At 39.0% G+C, this 6193-nt stretch overlaps 1 protein-coding gene across 1 annotated transcript in view; it reads left to right on the forward strand.

Moving 5' to 3' along the window:
- The first annotated feature begins 2647 nt into the window (after positions 1 to 2647).
- LOC112061835 (zinc finger protein 300) overlaps positions 2648 to 6193 on the forward strand; it is a 44645-nt gene continuing 41099 nt past the window's right edge. The window contains exon 1 of the mRNA XM_055086846.1: positions 2648 to 2869. The gene's annotated coding sequence lies outside the window, so the exon portion shown is untranslated. The remainder of the gene's footprint in view (positions 2870 to 6193) is intronic.

Here is a 6193-nt window from a genome sequence, read left to right on the forward strand (position 1 = left end):
GGGAGTCAGGGGGCTGAGGAAGTTCCTGGAGGAGGTTGCAAACAAGTTGGATACACATTTGTTCAGCATTTTACCCAGGGTTTTTCAAAGATTCAGCACCCAAGGGCCACCTAATGGATAGCCAGAGCATATGAAGATTATACATTTTAAGTATTTTGTTAGTCACTATTTAAAACAATATTTAAATTATATAAGAGTAATACTCTCATATCAGTGAGAGGGACGATACTACTTTTAGTCTTTAACTGAAGTGTGTATATCTGGCTCCACGAGGGAAGGTGAACTTTACTTCTGGTTGTTTCCTTTTTCTTTCTGCTATATTAGAAAAATCTGAACTTAAAACTGTAGGTCATCAGTCACTGTGGAAAACAGTATGGTGGTTCCTCAAAAACTTAAACACAGAATTACCATATGATCCAGCAATTCCACTTTTAGGTATATACCTAAAAGAATTGGATGCAGGGACTCAGACTTGTGCTCTTAACCAGTGAGCAATACTACCTTCCCAGCTGTCCAGAGAGCTTTTAAAACTTGAATGACAAAAGCTGATTCCAGTAGTACCAGAGGGCCAGTGAATGTCATAATTGACAGTTACATTCAGTGGCTTCAGGGAGAACAGCCATTTATTTATAGAGCCATAAATATATGAGGCAAGCTTAAGTGTAGGTGCTTGGTGTCTTCACTGCAAACAGAACCTCATTCCCCATTAAACAGGAAGTGTGATCTCAGAGTTCTAAGTCACAGATTTGTACAAGCAGCAGAGTTAGCCTACTCTCCAGAGCTTATGACATAGTGTCCTCCTGCCCTTTGCTTCTGTCCAGAACACTGAGAAATCAAGATAATATCTGCAACCCAGGGAAATCTAATAGAGTTCATTCCCAAATGCAAGGCTGGTCCAACATTCATAAATCAATGTAATTCATCCTATTAACAGACTAAATCAGAAAAACCCTGAGATCGTATCTATAGAGGCAGAAAATGTATTCAACAAAATTCAGTACCTATATATGATTTTTTTAAAAAAAGGAACTGAAGAGAAATGGCACATCCAGACAATGGAATATTATGCAGCACTAGAAAGAAATGACCTATCAAGTCATGAAAAGACATGGAGGGAACTTAAGTGTATATTACTAAGTGAAAGAAGCCAATCTGAAAAGGCTGTATACTGTATGATTCCAACTATATGACATTCTGGAAAAGGTAAAACTATGGAGACAGTAAAAAAAAGATCAGTGGTTGCCAGGGGTTGGGGGAGGGAGGGATGCATTGGCAGAGTACAGAGGATTTTTTAGGGCAGTAAAACTATTCTATATGATACCGTAATGGTGGATACATGTCATTATACATTTGTAAAAGCCCACAGAATATATAGCATCAGGAGTAAACCATAACAGAAACTATGGACTTTGAGTGATTATGATATGTTCACGTAGGTTCATCAATTATAACAAATGTACCACTCTGGTAGGATACTAATAGTGGTGGAGGCTGTGCCTGTGTAGGGGAACTGTACTTTCTTCTCAATTTTGCTGTGAACCTGAAATTGCTCAAAAGAATCAAGTCTATTAAAAATAACTGGGGGACTTCCCTGGTGGCGCAGTGGTTGAGAATCTGCCTGCCAATGCAGGGGACACGGGTTCGTGCCCCGGTCCGGGAAGATCCCACATGCCAAGGAGCAACTAAGCCTATTAAACAGGAAGTGTGATCTCAGAGTTCTAAGTCACAGATTTGTACAAGCAGCAGAGTTAGCCTACTCTCCAGAGCTTATGACATAGTGTCCTCCTGCCCTTTGCTTCTGTCCAGAACACTGAGAAATCAAGATAATATCTGCAACCCAGGGAAATCTAATAGAGTTCATTCCCAAATGCAAGGCTGGTCCAACATTCATAAATCAATGTAATTCATCCTATTAACAGACTAAATCAGAAAAACCCTGAGATCGTATCTATAGAGGCAGAAAATGTATTCAACAAAATTCAGTACCTATATATGATTTTTTTAAAAAAAGGAACTGAAGAGAAATGGCACATCCAGACAATGGAATATTATGCAGCACTAGAAAGAAATGACCTATCAAGTCATGAAAAGACATGGAGGGAACTTAAGTGTATATTACTAAGTGAAAGAAGCCAATCTGAAAAGGCTGTATACTGTATGATTCCAACTATATGACATTCTGGAAAAGGTAAAACTATGGAGACAGTAAAAAAAAGATCAGTGGTTGCCAGGGGTTGGGGGAGGGAGGGATGCATTGGCAGAGTACAGAGGATTTTTTAGGGCAGTAAAACTATTCTATATGATACCGTAATGGTGGATACATGTCATTATACATTTGTAAAAGCCCACAGAATATATAGCATCAGGAGTAAACCATAACAGAAACTATGGACTTTGAGTGATTATGATATGTTCACGTAGGTTCATCAATTATAACAAATGTACCACTCTGGTAGGATACTAATAGTGGTGGAGGCTGTGCCTGTGTAGGGGAACTGTACTTTCTTCTCAATTTTGCTGTGAACCTGAAATTGCTCAAAAGAATCAAGTCTATTAAAAATAACTGGGGGACTTCCCTGGTGGCGCAGTGGTTGAGAATCTGCCTGCCAATGCAGGGGACACGGGTTCGTGCCCCGGTCCGGGAAGATCCCACATGCCAAGGAGCAACTAAGCCTGTGCACCACAACTACTGAGCCTGTGCTCTACAGCCTGTGAGCCACAACTACTGAAGCCCATGCACCTAGATCCCGTGCTCCACAACAAGAGAATCCACCGCAATGAGAAGCCCACACACAGCAACAAAGAGTAGCCCCCCCGCCGCAACTAGAGAAAGCCTGCGCGCAGCAACGAAGACCCAATGCAGCCAAAAGTAAGCAAAAAACAAACAAACAAAAAACACCTGGGGATTTCCCTGGTGGTCAAGCGGTTAAGACTTTGCGCTCCCAATGAAGGGGGCCTGGGTTCCATCCCTGGTCAGGGAACTAGATCCTGCATGCTGCAACTAAGAGCCCGCATACTGCAACTAAAGATCCCACATGTTGCAACTAAAGATCCCGCACACGGCAATGAAGATCCCGTGTGCCACAACTAAGACCCGGCACAGACAAATAAATATTTTTTTTAAGTTAAAAAAAAATAATTGGCACATCCATACAATGGAGTATTATCCAGTGACAAAAAGAAATGAGCTATCAAGCCACACAAAAACATAGATGACTCTTAAATGTATATTGCTAGATGAAAGAAGCCAATCTGAAAAGGCAATATGCTGTATGATCCCATTTATATGACATAATGGAAAAGGAAAAACTATATGGCCAGTAAAAACATCAGTGGTTTTCAGGGATGTTGAAAGAGGAGGAGAGAGTTGAATAGGCGAAGTACAGATGATTTTTAGGGTGTGAAACTATTCTGTATGATACTATAATAATGGATGTACATGACACTATGAAATTGTCAAGACCCATAGAACTTAGCAGCACAAGCATTGAACCTTATGTAATCAATTTTTAAAAATAATTTAGGCAGTAGGGGGATCTCATGATGGAATTTAAACTTTGATAAAAGAATCTCTGTATGAAATAACTTCACCGTATGGGGTGATGGGAAAATAATAAACTTGGGATATGAGTGGAGAAGTAAGACTAAAGGCAAGTAAACTACACATAAGTACTGTACTCTGGTTGCTAAAGTTGTTTTCCACAGGGGTTCAGGTTAATAATCCTGAAGCTACTACACATGCATACTGACACTGAACAATTAAATAAATGGATGGCAGATGGTGGGACCCAGGAGTGAGAGGTTACAGTTAAGCTAGTGGGGAAGGCTAGAATGATCTACGTGATACTGGATTAGAGTTGGAGACATCAGTATGAAATCATGTTTAGCTTAATGGAGATAGAGATGGGTACATATACAGATATTTATAGGTATGTGTATATCCATGGGTTCGTATAAACACGTATGTATCTTGCTCTCTCAGCTGGGAGGGCCTGGAAGCTGTGACACTACAATACCAACAAACATACCCAGCACTCAGATCTTGGTTTCATTTTTATATAACAGCTTTATTGAGATTTAATTCACATACATAAAATTCACCTATTTAAAGTGTACATTTCAATGGTTTTAGTATGCATATTTAGTATATTTTAGTGTATTGTGGTGCGACCATCACCATGATCAATTTTAGAATATTTTCATCACCCCCAAAAGAAACTCTGTATCCATTATCAGTCACTCTCCATACCTCCCCAACCCTCCCAGCCCTAGGCAACCACCAATATTCTTGGACTCTGGATTTGTCTAATTTAGACATTTCATGTAAGTGGAATATTGCAACATGCGGTCCTTGTGACTCGTTTGTTTAACTTAGCATAATTTTTCAAGGTTCATCCATGGTGTAGTATGCATTAGTGCTTTACTTCTTTTCATAGCCAAATAATATTCCGTTGGAGGGATATGCCAGATTTTATTTATCTGTTCATAAGTTTATGGACAGTTCTTTCACTTCTGGCTATTATGAATAATGCCGCTGTAAACATTTTGTGTACAAGTTTTTCTGTGGATATATGTTTCCATTTTTCTTGGATATATATCTAGAAGTAAATTAATCTTTTGAGGAACTGTCAGACTGTTTTCCAAAGCAGCTGCACTATTTCACCTTTTTATCAGCAATGTAGTGTATGAGGGTTCTAATGTCTATACATCCTTTCCAACAGTTACTGTTGTCCATCTTTTCAACTATAGCCATCTTCGTGGATATGAGATTATATCTCACTATGGTTTTGATTTGCATTTCCCCCGATGGCTAGTGATGTTCAGCATCTTTTCATGTGCTTATTGGTCATTTGTATATCTTCTTTGGAAAAATGTCTATTCAGATTCCATATCTGTTTTTAAATTGGGTTATTTTTCTTTTCAATGGGAGTTCTTTATATACTCTAGATACAAGTCCCATATCATATATATAATTTGAAAAATTTTTTCTCCCATTCTTTTCTTCCATATCTATTCACTTACTTGATGGTATCCTTTGAAGCACAGAATTTTAAAATTTTGATAATATCCAATTTATTTACTTTTTCACTTTGTTGCTTGTGCTTGTGGTGTCATATTTAAGTATCCATTGTCTACATAAGGTCATGAGATACACCAGGCAAGCTGCCACTAGACTGGGATTTTAACTTGATTTCAGAAGTAGCGGTATTCACACCTCCATGTTAAAGTTCATACCTTATATGTTAAATCCAAAGGTAGACGAATGAAAGTCTTAATTATGAAGAAATTTCAAGGGAAGAGATGAAGGAAGTAGCTGTCTTGATCTCCTCACCCCACCTCATTCACCTTCAATTTTCCACTTTCAGCACCTTCAAACCCTGACAGAGTAAATGCTTTTGACTCTTATGATCAAATAATTTTCCTTTTCCCGCATAGCTTCTGTTTGTCAGGGTTTCAAGATTATTTTATTTTTTTCATCAAGCAAACAAATATATTTCCATTCCTGTCCTGTGTATTCAAGTTCAGACAAACAATTTTCATGGGCAAAAACTTCTTCCAGTCAGTAAATAAGGATTTTTTGTTGTTGTTAAGGTGTTGGATTGTGTGAGATTTCTGTTACCCAGATCCAAAATTCTGTGATTCTGTTTCCACGGTGCTGTGATTTTAAAAATTCTAATCCATCGGTGGTTTAGCTGTCAAGGCAGTTATAGGCAGCCTCACCCAGTTCTCTGGGCTCTCTTGTGTCTGGAATTTCAGACATGGCTGGCTGGTATTCCCAAGTCAAGTGACATCTTCTTAGAGAAAGTGAATACAGCCCACCTGTAGGTCTACGTGACCTACTTTATAAGGAGAAGACCATAAAAACCATCTTTGTGTTCCATAAGGCAGGCAAATTCCAGTGAGAAGAAAGGACATGAATAAAGTACCCTCGGTAAGTTTTTTTTTTAGAAAGAGAAATAGTCTATTAGCCACTAGACTCAGATGCCTTTGTGGGTCTCCCCACTTGCATCTCTCATGCAAGTATGAACGGAGTGGTCAATATGGCCTTACCCATATTAGAATATATGGGACCCATATTAGAATACAAGATGGTGACTCTTTCCAAGAGCCAAGGCTGCATGATGGTATAACTCCCTGGGAGGGGAGAAGACTCAGCAGATTTCTGCCCTGCAGCAGACCAGGGCCAGAAGGA

This window comes from Physeter macrocephalus, chromosome 8 (assembly GCF_002837175.3).
Source record: "Physeter macrocephalus isolate SW-GA chromosome 8, ASM283717v5, whole genome shotgun sequence".
Lineage (NCBI taxonomy): Eukaryota > Metazoa > Chordata > Mammalia > Artiodactyla > Physeteridae > Physeter > Physeter macrocephalus.